This window comes from Bubalus kerabau, chromosome X (genome assembly GCF_029407905.1).
Source record: "Bubalus kerabau isolate K-KA32 ecotype Philippines breed swamp buffalo chromosome X, PCC_UOA_SB_1v2, whole genome shotgun sequence".
Classification (NCBI taxonomy): Eukaryota; Metazoa; Chordata; class Mammalia; order Artiodactyla; family Bovidae; genus Bubalus; species Bubalus kerabau.
In genome coordinates, this window is record NC_073647.1 from 80,253,752 (window position 1) to 80,267,120 (window position 13,369).

General features: G+C 38.5%; 1 protein-coding gene across 2 annotated transcripts in view; it reads left to right on the forward strand.

Annotated features, from left to right (window-relative positions):
- The window catches only part of CHM (CHM Rab escort protein), a 239,441-nt gene that overhangs the window by 14,649 nt on the left and 211,423 nt on the right, over positions 1–13,369 (forward strand). The gene's annotated exons all lie outside the window — the stretch shown is intronic.

The window sequence follows — 13,369 nt, forward strand, 5'->3', positions numbered from 1 at the left end:
TATTTTATAAATTTGCATTCTATTTTCATGGCAGTTTTTCATGTGTGAAACTTGATAATTTTTATGTGTGTATTAATTGTTTTTTTTCTTTTATGGTTCCTGCCTTTGGAGTTATGCATAGAAAGCCTTCCCCTCAAAGATTAGTAAATATTGACTCTGTTTCTTTTTAATATTTTATATCTTACATTTAAATTTTAATACACCTGAGATTTACTTTATTCTAGAATATGAGGGGTTTTCCTTCTAAGTCATTAACTTGTTATTCTAACACCATTGATCTACTCCACTAATTGAAATACTGCCTTTATTTTTTCATTATAGGAACAATTTTTGAACTTTCTGCCAGTAATCTGAGTGTCTCTTTGAGTATAGTTGGAACTGTTAAGTGGGCATAGATGGATCATCTGATCTGTAGGGAAATGATAACTTTTCCTCTTTGAAATCTCAAGAAACAAAAGGAAATGTTAGAATATATAAAAAATTACAGCATCTTCTCTGAAAAATAGCAAACTAAAAGAAGAAGGAAAACAGGAATATTTGTAATTCATAACAAAGGGCTATTGTTGCTGCTGCTGCTGCTGCTAAGTTGCTTCAGTCGTGTCCAACTCTGTGCGACCCCATAGACGGCAGCCCACCAGGCTCCCCCGTCCCTAGGACTCTTCAGGAAAGAACACTGGAGTGGGTTACCATTTCCTTCTCCAATGCATGAACGTGAAAAGTGAAAGTGAAGTTGCTGAGTCCTGTCCGACTCTTAGCGACCCCATGGACTGCAGCCTACCAGGCCCCTCCATCCACGGGATTTTCCAGGCAAGAGTACTACAGTGGGTTGCCAGTGCCTTCTCCAGAACAAAGGAGTAATTACATACAAATAATACCTTCAAATTTGTGTGAAATACATCAAGATCTCTACAGGTAAGATGGGCAGAGAATGTAAACAGACAAGACGAGTTACAGATAGTTGACAAACTGTGGGGAAAATATTTTTCCTGATCAGTAGTCAAGTGCAAAATAACCTAATAGTTAAAAACATTAAACACACAAATTAAAAACACAAAAAGTTTTTACAAATTTAATGCTTTAAGAATATTAACATCAACTAATTGTTGATAAAGTTGTATTTAGTTGAAATGCTGATGATATTATGAATTGGGACAACACTTTAGCAAAATAATACAATGATTTGTCCTAAGAATTGTACATATGTTTGTTCTATTAGACTCAGTAACTCCAGATCTGAGAATTTATTGTGAGAACATCACTTAATAGAGGTAAAAAGCTACAAGGCTGACAGCATCTATTTTAAAGCTGCTTATCATAGTAAAATTTGTAAATAATATAAGCATCTGAATGCAAAGTTCCAAAGAATAGCAAGAAGAGATAAGAAAGCCTTCCTCAGTGATCAATGCAAAGAAATAGAGGAAAACAACAGAATGGGAAAAATTAGAGATCTCTTCAAGAAAATTAGAGATACCAAGGGAACATTTCATGCAAAGATGGGCTCGATAAAGGGCAGAAATGAAATGGACCAAACAGAAGCAGAAGATATAAATAAGAGGTGGCAAGAATACACAGAAGAACTGTACAAAAAATATCTTCACGACCCAGATAATCACGATGGTGTGATCACTCACTTAGAGCCAGACATCCTGGAATGTGAAGTGAAGTAAGCCTTAGAAAGCATCACTATGAACAAAGCTAGTGGAGGTGATGGAATTCCAGTTGAGCTATTTCAAATCCTGAAAGATGATGCTGTGAAAGTGCTGCACTCAATATGCCAGCAAATATTGAAAACTCAGCAGTGGCCACAGGACTGGAAAAGGTCAGTTTTCATTCCCATCCCAAAGAAAGGCAATGCCAAAGAATGCTCAAACTATCGCACAATTGCACTCATCTCCCATGCTAGTAAAGTAATGCTCAAAATTCTCCAAGCCAGGCTTGAGCAATATGTGAACCGTGAACTTCCTGACGTTCAAGCTGGTTTTAGAAAAGGCAAAGGAACCAGAGATCAAATTGCAAACATCTGCTGGATCATGGAAAAAGCAAGAGAGTTGCGGAAAAACATCTAATTCTGCTTTATTGACTATGCCAAAGTCTTTGACTGTGTGGATCACAATAAACTGTGGAACATTCTGAAAAAGATGGAAATACCAGACCACCTGACCTGCCTCTTGAGAAATCTGTATGCAGGTTAGGAAGCAACAGTTCGAACTGTACCTAGAACAACAGACTGGTTCCAAATAGGAAAAGGAGTACGTCAAGGCTGTACATTGTCACCCTGCTTATTTAACTTCTATGCAGAGTACATCGTGAGAAACGCTGGACTGGAAGAAACACAAGCTGGAATCAAGATTGCTGGGATAAATATCAATAACCTAATGACCTCAGATATGCAGATGACACCACCCTTATGGCAGAAAGTGAAGAGTAACTAAAACGCCTCTTGATGAAAGTGAAAATGGAGAGTGAAAAAGTTGGCTTAAAGCTCAACATTCAGAAAACGAAAATCGTAGCATCCGGTCCCATCGCTTCATGGGAAGTAGATGGGGAAACAGTGGAAACAGTGTCAGACTTTATTTTTCTGGGCTCCAAAATCACTGCAGATGGTGACTGCAGCCATGAAATTAAAACACGCTTACTCCTTGGAAGGAAAGTTATGACCAACCTAGATAGCATATTGAAAAGCAGAGACATTACTTTGCCAACAAAGGTCCGTCTAGTCAAGGCTATGGTTTTTCCTGTGGTCATGTATGGATGTGAGAGTTGGACTGTGAAGAAGGCTGAGCGCCGAAGAATTGACGCTTTTGAATTGTGGTGTTGGAGAAGACTCTTGAGAGTCCCTTGGACTGCAGGGAGATCCAACCAGTCCATTCTGAAGGACATCAGCCCTGGGATTTCTTTGGAAGGAATGATGCTAAAGCTGAAACTCCAGTCCTTTGACCACCTCATGCGAAGAGTTGACTCATTGGAAAAGACTCTGATGCTGGGAGGGATTGGGGGCAGGAGGAGAAGGGGACGACAGAGGATGAGATGGCTGGATGGCATCACTGACTCGATGGCCGTGAGTCTGAGTGAACTCCGGGAGTTGGTGATGACAGGGTGGCCTAGTGTGGTGCGATTCATGTGGTCGCAGAGTCGGACACAACTGAGCGACTGAACTGACTGAAATAATATAATGTATATTGGAGAGCCCCAATGTCTCAAAGGATTCTGGAGAGTGGATGGAGTAGGCAGTTTTACAGTATGGTTCAGGATAATTTTTATTACAAGATTATACATACAAATGTGTGTGTGTGTGTGTGTGTGTGTATATATATATAATTTCTTTCTTTCAATGAACAATAACAAAGTGACATGTATGTATGACCCAGCTGAAGAAAAAGAACATTACCAGGACCTTGGGAGCTCCGTGTATGTATATGTATCACTGTCCATCTTCCTTTCCTTTCCCATGCCATAACCATTATGACACACTGCTTTAATTGTTCTTTTTTTTTTTTTTTTGAAGTGTTTTTTTATTACATGTTTATATCCCCAAACTATATGTTGTTAGTTTTTTCTGTTTTTGACACTTGTCAAAAATTCGATGTTTTTTTCCGTGACATGCTTTCCTTCATAAATGTTATGCTTGTGAGATTCATCTGTATAGATTCATTTAGTGGTAACCCCCCTTCCCCTACCCACAGCTATTAGTATTTTGTAGTATTCTAGGATTGCAAATCTTCAACTTCAGTAGGTCATGCATATTCACCAAGATGATTTTATTTATTTGCCCTTCAGTTTTCAGCTTTTCAAGCCCCTCTCTCCCTTAGGAAATATATAATGTCATAAACACACTCACACATTCATGACACAATAAGATCATTAAGTATGTGTTTTTCTGCAACTTTTCAGTACATAATTCTCACCTTTCTTTTCATTCCAGTAGTTTTATCTTATCTAGCACACAGACTGTATTTAACTTTTGTAAGGTATAGTTCGGTCCAAGGCAGAAAAGAAGGAGAGACTACCTCAACGGAGCTAGGTTACCTTTATTCAGGCAAGGAGGGCGACAGTCGGCCTAACAACCAGGCTTAGATGACTGAGATGTCAAAGAGAGGCTAGGCCTGTGATCCTTCCCTTTTAGATTTGCCTGCTTTCTTGCTCATAATATCATTTACCTTGTTCCTCTAGACTGTCTTTCCTATAAACTGAAATATATATCTAAAGGCTTGGTGGATTCAAGGTTAACATTTTTGGCTAGAACATCTTTGGTGATACAGGTATCATGTTGAATCATACCAGAAGACACAAAATATCTGGTTGATCCACTGTGAGTGTTGCTAAGATTGACCCAGGATTAGGATGATGACAATATGATGCCTCCATTGTATGGATGTATTTTTCCCTTGTGTATTGAAAATAATCTGTATATTGCTTCTGGCACTATGCAAAAAACATTGTTTGATACCAGCTATTCACTGCATTGTTTTAAAATTGATTGGTATTCCTTATATGAATAAGTGTTTTCATTAGGACTTCCAAAATGATATTTTTGTTTAGATCTTTGATTCCTTCTACATTTAATAGCTACCACTGAATGCCGATTTCTTAATTTACAAAAAGGAACATACCTTTATAGCATTATTGTGCTGTGCTAAGTTGCTTCAGTTGCCTATGACTCTTTGCAAACACAGGGACCATAGCTCGCCAGGCTTCTCTGTCCATGGGATTCTCCAGACAAAAATACTGGAGTGGGTTGTCATGATCTTCTCCAGGGGATCTTCCTGACCCAGGGATTGAACCTGCCATTTTATTGTCTCCTGCATTTTCAGGTTGGTTCTTTACCACTAGCACCACCTGGGAAGCCCTTTATAGCATTATTGGTATCTACCAATAAGTACCTATTTCCAAAATTCAAGTCATTTGGGAAACTGAATTAATTGTAAGATTACTTAATGGAGATGGACAAAGAGATTTAGATGTCCTGAAGCAGGATAGTACTTAAGAGCACAGACTCTGGGCCCAGACTATATAGGTTCTGATATTAACTTTGCCATTTACTGGGTATGTGGCTTTGGGTACAGTACTTAAGCCCTGTTGTCTGTTTTCCCATCCTTTACTGCCTAATGTATACCTGTGGACAAAGAATAATAAGTAAAGGAAAAATGAAAAAAAAAAATATTAGGGGTTGGGTTATGGGTGAGTAAAATATTTTCCTTAGCATTGTGTCATATTTGCAGTGTAAGAGAGAAATGAAAAAGAAAAGTCATGCTGATTTTTAATGTGTATTTTCAAGTGCAAGATCATTGACAAATGACTGACAAACTTTTTACATTGATTTTGGTTTATCTCTCTCATTACAGTGTTTTAGAAATTCTTAATGCAATAAAATTATTATTTTCATTAGATAAAATTTTATGTTTTGTTTTATTTTAGTAAACTCAGTGTAATCAGTGTTCAGCTTTTTAATAAATAGTATAAAATATTATCCTCAATGTTTTCTCAATGAAATGTAGCCAATTTTCTCTTAAATACATATGACTGTGTGTAAAACTTAATTTGAAGTGGTTTACCTCAAGGAATGATATATAGTAACAAATTCATAGGCTCTTTTGAAATTTAGTTTGTAAGGATCATAAGGTTTTTCTCTCTACTTTTTAAAAAATAGATTTCATGAAAGGATTCGTATAAGGAAGAAAGGTTATTTGTTGCATGATTTTGTAACATTCTTGGGATAAGCACAATCTCTCTTATCATCTATTTTAGTCTCATAGCTTTATAAGTAATACACTAAAGGTCATTTTTCTTCTGTGACACTTAAGTAAAATATGTTCTGAACAAGAGACTTTATTTTCCTTATCACAAGTTAAATATTGCTATTAAATTTGAAGAGAGCTCAGCTGGGATATACTTTGCTCTGAAAGATGATTTTAGTCATTTAAATTAATAAAATTTAAATTGATAAAACAGAAATACTAGCATTAAGAAAATCAAGTGAAAATTAATTGTAGTTGAATCTGTTTATTTTATTTCCTGGTATGAAATAGGTCTTTGTCAAATATTATATTACTTAGTAAAACTTTCATTAAGAGATTTGAGTTGATGTAGTTTTCTCAAAGAACAAAATACTAAATGTCTGTTTTCCAAGGGATTATTTTATTTCATAGACTCAGCCTTTCATTATGTCACTAAATTTCGTACTAAATTTTATTTTTTAAATGTTTTATTATGGCCAGTTTCAAACTTAAAAAAAGAGAATAATAAAACTCCTCATGTACCCGTTTCCCAGTTTCAACTGTTATCAATTTATGGCCTATCTCTTTCATTTGGTACCATCCACCTTCTCATTTCAGCTTCCAATCCTGGATTATTTTAATGAAAATCCTATATGTCATATTGTTCCATCTGTAAATATTTCATTATGTATCTAAAGGATAAGGGCTTACCTTTTTAAAAATAACTGCAGTTCTTTTGGACTGGGCTTCCCAGGTGGCCTAGTGGCAAAGAATTCAGCTGCCAATGCAAGGGACGCAGATTCAATCCCTGGGTTCGAAAGATCACCTGGAGAAGGAAATGGTAGCCCACTCCAGTATTCTTGCCTGGAAAATTCCATGGAGATAGGAGCCTGGTGGGCTACAGTCTGTGGGGTCGCAAAGAGTTGGACATGACTGAGCACTCACTCACTCCCAATTGTTACTCCTCCATGCAGGAATTTATCTAGGACAGTTTTTCATTTTCCTGAGTTCATAGGGCCCAACTCCATCTCCACTTTCTCACCTCTAGCATTCCCAGGGGTACCTTTGCACTCATCCACAGCTTGGAGCCTGTAATGTCCCCTCCCACTTGCTGCTGTTATTCTCAGAATGACCTCCCAAGCTTCCAGTGAGTACCTGATTTTGGGGTTTTCTGGCCATCAATGCTGTCACAGATTTCTTTGTCTTCTGGTCATTTTCCTTGTACAGTTTCTGATACCAGGTGGATCTTATAGCTATTGAAGTTTCCTAATGACCCACTTGTATTTTGGAGTTCATCACAATATTTTGTCACCTATCTTTGTTGTAGATCTTGTCCCTGGGTGTTTGGTTTTGGTATCCTGATTGCACTGTCTATTTTTATGGGGGTCTTAGGGGGAGATTCAGAAACTTTGCTCCTAATGCCATCTTCCCTGAATCCTGTTTTTAAGTTCAAGCCATTTGCATAAGAACAGAGGCCAAGTTGCTGATCTGTCATTAACATTCACCTTTGAGAACTTGCAACAAACCTTACAGATCACTTACTTCTAGTTCTTCATTTTATCTATAAGGATATTTATAAGGAAGCTGAATTCCAGAGAGGCTAAGTGACTTTTCAGCTATTTACTATAAGCCTGAAAACAAGAATCCAGTTTTCCTAATATTGAAACGGTGCTCTTATTCAGTCAATTCAGTCGCTCAGTCATGTCCGACTCTTTGCGACCCCATGGACTACAGCAGGCCAGGCTTCCCTGCCCATCACCAACTCCCAGAGGTTGGTTCAACTCATGTCCATTGAGTGGATGATACCATCCAGCCATCTGTCGTCCCCTTCTCCTCCTTGTGGCTCAGCCGGTAAAGACTCCACCTGTAATGCAGGAGACCTGGGTTTGATCCCTGGGTTGGGAAGATGCCCTGGAGAAGGGAAAGGCTACCCACTCCAGTATTCTGACCTGGAGAATTCCATGGACTGTATAGTTCATGGGGTCACAAAGAGTTGGACACGACTGAGTGAATTTCACTTCACAGTGCTCTTATTAGACGTTCCTAAAAATTCACATGAACAAAGCTAGTGGAGGTGATGGAATTCCAGCTGAGCTATTTCAAACCCTGAAAGATGATGCTGTTAAAGTGCTGCACTCGATATACCAGCAAAATTGGAAAGCTCAGCAGTGGCCACAGGACTGGAAAAGGTCAGTTTTCATTGCAATCCAAAAGAAAGACAATGCCAAAGAATGTTCAAACTACCACACAATTGCGGTAGTTTGAACTTATCTCACACACTAGCAAAGTAATGTGAAAATTCTCCAGGATAGGCTTCAACAGTAGGTGAACCAAGAACTTCCAGATGTTCAAGCTGGATTTAGAAAAGGCAGAGGAACCAGAGATCAAATTGTCAGCATCCATTGGATAATCGAAAAAGCAAGAGAATTCCAGAAAAACATCTACTTCATTGTCTATGCTAAAGCCTTTGACTCGTAACAAACTGTGGAAAATTCTTCAAAAGATGGCAATACCAGACCACCTGACCTGCCTCCTGAGAAATCTGTATGCAAGTCAAGAAGCAACAGTTAGAACTGGACATGGAACAATTGATTGGTTCAAAATTGGGAAAAGAGTACTGTAAGGCTCTATGTTGTCACCTTGCTTGTTTAACTTATGTGCAGAGTACATCTTGCAGAATGCCAGACTGCATGAAGCACAAGCTGGAATCAAGATTACTGGGAGATACATCAATAACCTGAGATATACAGATGAAACCACTCTGATGGGAGAAAGCAAAGAGGAACTAAAGAGCTCCTGATGAAAGTGAAAGAGGAGGGTGAAAAAGTTGGCTTAAAATTCAGCATTCAAAGAACTAAGATTATGGCATCCAGTCCCATCACTTCATGGCAAATAGGTGGGGAAACAGTGGAAAGAGTGACAGACTTTATTTTCTTGGGTCCTAAAATCACTGCAGATGGTGATTGCAGCCATGAAATTATTATTATTTTTTTAAATTTTATTTTATTTAACTTTACAATATTGTATTGGTTTTGCCATATACCAAAATGAATCTGCCACAGGTATACATGTGTTCCCCATCCTGAAACCTCCTCCATCCTTCCTTCCCATACCATCCCTCTGGGTCGTCCCAGCGCACCAGCCCGAAGCATCCAGTATCGTGCATCGAACCTGGACTGGCGACTCATTTCATATATGATATTTTACATGTTTCAATGCCATTCTCCCAAATCATCCCACCCTCTCCCTCTCCCACAGAGTCCAAAAGACTGTTCTATACATCAGTGTCTCTTTTGCTGTCTCGTATACAGGGTTATTGTTACCATCTTTCTAAATTCCATATATATGCATTAGTATACTGTATTGGTGTTTTTCTTTCTGGCTTACTTCACTCTGTATAATTGGCTCCAGTTTCATCCATCTCATTAGAACTGATTCAAATGTATTCTTTTTAATGGCTGAGTAATACTCCATTGTGTATATGTACCACAGCTTTCTTATCCATTCATCTGCTGATGGACATCTAGGTTGTTTCCATGTCCTGTGCAGCCATGAAATTAAAAGACACTCCTGGAAGAAAAGCTATGACCAATCTAGACAGCATATTAAGAAGCAGAGACAATACTTTGCCTGCAAAGCTCCATAGAGTAAAAGTTATGGTTTTTCCAGTAGTCATGTATGGATGTGAGAGTTGGACCATAAACAAAGCTGAGTGCTGAAGAGTGCCAGCTATCTATGGCATTCTGACTGTAGAATGGTTGACGTTGACTTCTTGGGCAACCTCTTGTGTAGTTGTAAGAGGATCAGCCTCAATGATGTCTCTTGGTTGTTGTCAGCTTCCCATGGCCGACTACCGTGCTCCTCATCTTCAAGGCTCTTGTTTCCTTTGCAAAACTTCTTGAACTACCGCTGCATTGTACATTCATTAGCAGTTCCTGAGTCAAATGCCTTGTTAATGTTGTGAATTGTCTCTGGTACTTTACTACCCATTTTGAACTTGAATAAAAAAAAAATAGCTCAAATGTGCTTTTTGTCTAGCATTTCTGGAGTGTAAAATAAATACAAAATAAACAGCAAGTAATGTTAACAAAAAAACATAAAGCGAGAAATGTGTATTAAGATGATGTATACATAGCCACATTTATTTAAGAATGTATTCCAGTATGAAACAGGAAAATTCAACAATGCAAAACTGCGATTACTTTTGTACCAACCTAATAACTCTAACTAGATAACTTCAGGTTTGTTATTGAAGGGATAGGAAGAGAAAGGAAGGGAACTGGCATTTATTGAATATAAGCAACATGCTTGGAGACCCTGTGTAAGGTGTTTTATATCATTTTTACCCTATTCCTCTCTGTACCCCTATGAGATATATTATTATCCCCATATTATGGTTGAAAACATTGTTCTTGTATATTTGTACTTAAAGTTTTTACAGTGTATTTCCAGTGTAATGCTGTGTGAGGTGACCCTGATCTGAGGTGTAAAAGTCGCTCAGTCATGTCTGACCCTTTGCGACGCCATGGACTATACAGTCCATGGAATTCTCCAGGCCAGGGTAGCCTTTCCCTTCCCTTCTCTAGGGGATCGTCCCAATCCAGGGATTGAACCCAGGTCTCCTGCATTGCAGGCCTATTCTTTACCAGCTGAGCCACCAGGGAAGCTGATCTAAGGTATTTGTTTCTAACTCATGTCTGGCTTTCCCTTGTGGGAGAGATTGTATAATTCATTGTAAGCATATGTATATTCCATATAAAAATGCCTCGCAGCGATGTGTGAATTTGAGTAATGATTCAGAAGTAAGTAGTTCACTTTTTATGGTGCCAAGTCTTAAAAAAAAACCAAACATTGTTTTGAAATTAGTCAAGGGTTTAAAAGCTATGAAAATTGAGCTTATAAATATTAATTTAAACAAAACCAGCAGTTACGTATTTTCCTAATTGTAAGTAAGACCAAAACGTTTAATTATGTTAACTTTTCCAAAACAGGAATTTAAGAAATGAGAAAGCTAAAGCTCCAGTTTTATGCAAATTCTTCCTTCATGCTGTGACTAGAGGTATTTTTCTGAAATGCTGATTTGATCTTGTTCTTAAGGCTAAAATATTAGACTCCCTGTTGCTTACAGGTTCAAGTTCAGACACCACAGTTTGGCTCCAGCTACACTATGTGGCATTACTTTTGATACTCTCTTCCTTCACCCTTTGCCAAGAATATTCCCTTCCACTTTCTTCTACAGTTTTCAGTTGGGTTATTATAGATCTGAAAGACTGAGCTGGTTTGTGTTCCCTGCTCTTCAGAGCTTTTCCATGACTACCTTTTACAGAGGGAATGCTTCTTTCCTTCATGTTCCTTTAACAGTTTTAATTACATTTATTATTTTAAACCTTTTAAATTCTTGTTTAGACTCTAAGGTCTTTTAGGCTAGAAATTACCTTTATCTATTTTTTTTTTTTCTATCTATCACAGTCTGTTCTTTCCCTCCCTTTCCCCACTTATATCTTACTTCTCTTTCTTCAAACAAATGTTTATAGAGAATCTACTGTGTGCCTCCTCTGTTCAAGGCACTTGGTGTTTATTGAATGAGTGGGAAGAAGTATGAAATCCTGGCCAGGAAAACTTTAGCTGTGTTATTAGCTTGTTGTTTTAATCATTTTAAGCATGAGGATAATAGGCTCTTGCCATTTAACATTGGAATGGTCTATTGCTTTCACCAACTTGTGTGAGACTATTAAGGGAAAACACAAATGATGGTCATTTTCGTTTTGTGTGATTTGGATTCAGATCAGTATTGAAATCCGTTCTTGGCTTTACTTTGTCAGTAGAGACATGTCTTCTGACAATGTTGATTGCAGCGTTGGAAATAACCACATGCCTATTTGCCTATCCAAGGTAACAGCTAATTTGAGCTAGATAGAGGAGAGTAATTTTACTACTGTTTGCCATTGGAGTTGGCATCTGGTAAAAATGGGTGTATGTTTGGAGTAGTATTTAGGTGAAAATGTACTGCTTCTAAAATACCTCTCTGAAGAGAATAAAAGTAGGTATTCTTTATAGAGCAAATACCCTCTGCTAACAATTAACAATCCTCCAAGGTAGATGGTGGTATTTCCATTGATGGATGAAGAAGTAAAGGCCTGAGGTTGCAGAGCTAGTTAAGCAGCAAAACTAAAATTCAAACTTAGCTCTGTCTGACTGGGACCATTCCTGTTTCATTATGTTACCATCCTGCCCTTACATCCTCATTCTCAGACTCAAGTCCAAATTGGAGAGAGTGAATTTATCATGGTAATTTGAATTTGTGATGCTGAATTACTGAATTGCTTGATCTTTGGCAAGTAATTTAACATTTCTCATCCCATTTTTTTTTCACATGGATAATACTGCTTCCCTCCCAGGGTTATCAGATCAGATCAGACCAGATCAGTCGCTCAGTCATGTCCGACTCTTTGCGACCCCATGAATCGCAGCACGCCAGGCCTCCCTGTCCATCACCAACTCCCAGAGTTCACTCAGACTCAACGTCCATCGAGTCAGTGATGCCATCCAGCCATCTCATCCTCTGTCGTCCCCTTCTCCTCCTGCCCCCAATCCCTCCCAGCATCAGAGTCTTTTCCAATGAGTCAACTCTTCATATGAGGTGACCAAAGTGCTGGAGTTTCAGCTTTAGCATCATTCCTTCCAAAGAAATCCCAGGGCTGATCTCCTTCAGAATGGACTGGTTGGATCTCCTTGCAGTCCAAGGGACTCTCAAGAGGCTTCTCCAACACCACAGTTCAAAAGCATCAATTCTTCGGCGCTCGGCCTTCTTCACAGTCCAACTCTCACATCCATACATGACCACAGGAAAAACCATAGCCTTGACCAGACGAACCTTTGTTGGCAAAGTAATGTCTCTGCTTTTGAATATGCTATCTAGGTTGGTCATAACTTTCCTTCCAAGGAGTAAGCATCTTTTAATTTCATGGCTGCAGTCACCATCTGCAGTGATTTTGGAGCCCAGAAAAATAAAGTCTGACACTGTTTCCACTGTTTCCCCATCTATTTCCCATGAAGTGGTGGGACCGGATCCCATGATCTTCGTTTTCTGAATGTTGAGCTTTAAGTCAACTTTTTCACTCTCCACTTTCACTTTCATCAAGAGGCTTTTGAGTTCTTCTTCACTTTCTGCCATAAGGGTGATGCCATCTGCATATAATGAAGAATAAATGATTATTCTGATGTATATGAATATACATTGTGAATCATAAAGCCCTGTGCTGATATTTGGTGGTATATTATTAATGCTGTCTTTATTACACACTTAAACATACTAATTCTGCTTCCTGAATATTTCTTTGCTGTTGTCCTTTGTAACTAAGCCATTTAGTCAGTCAGTGTTGGTCACTCAGTCATGTCCAACTCTTTGAGACCCCATGGACTGTAGCCCACCAGGCTCCTCTGTCCATGGAATTCTCCACGCAGGAATACTGGACTGGGTAGCCATTCCCTTTTCCAGGGGATCTTGCTGATCCAGGGATAGAACCCAGGTCTCCTACATTGCGGGCAGATTCTTTCTCATCTGAGCCACCAGGGAAGCCCACTAAACCACTTAGCAGCCTGTAAAGTACCATAGTGACTGCATTTCTTTATAAAGAAAACTTATTTTTTATGTA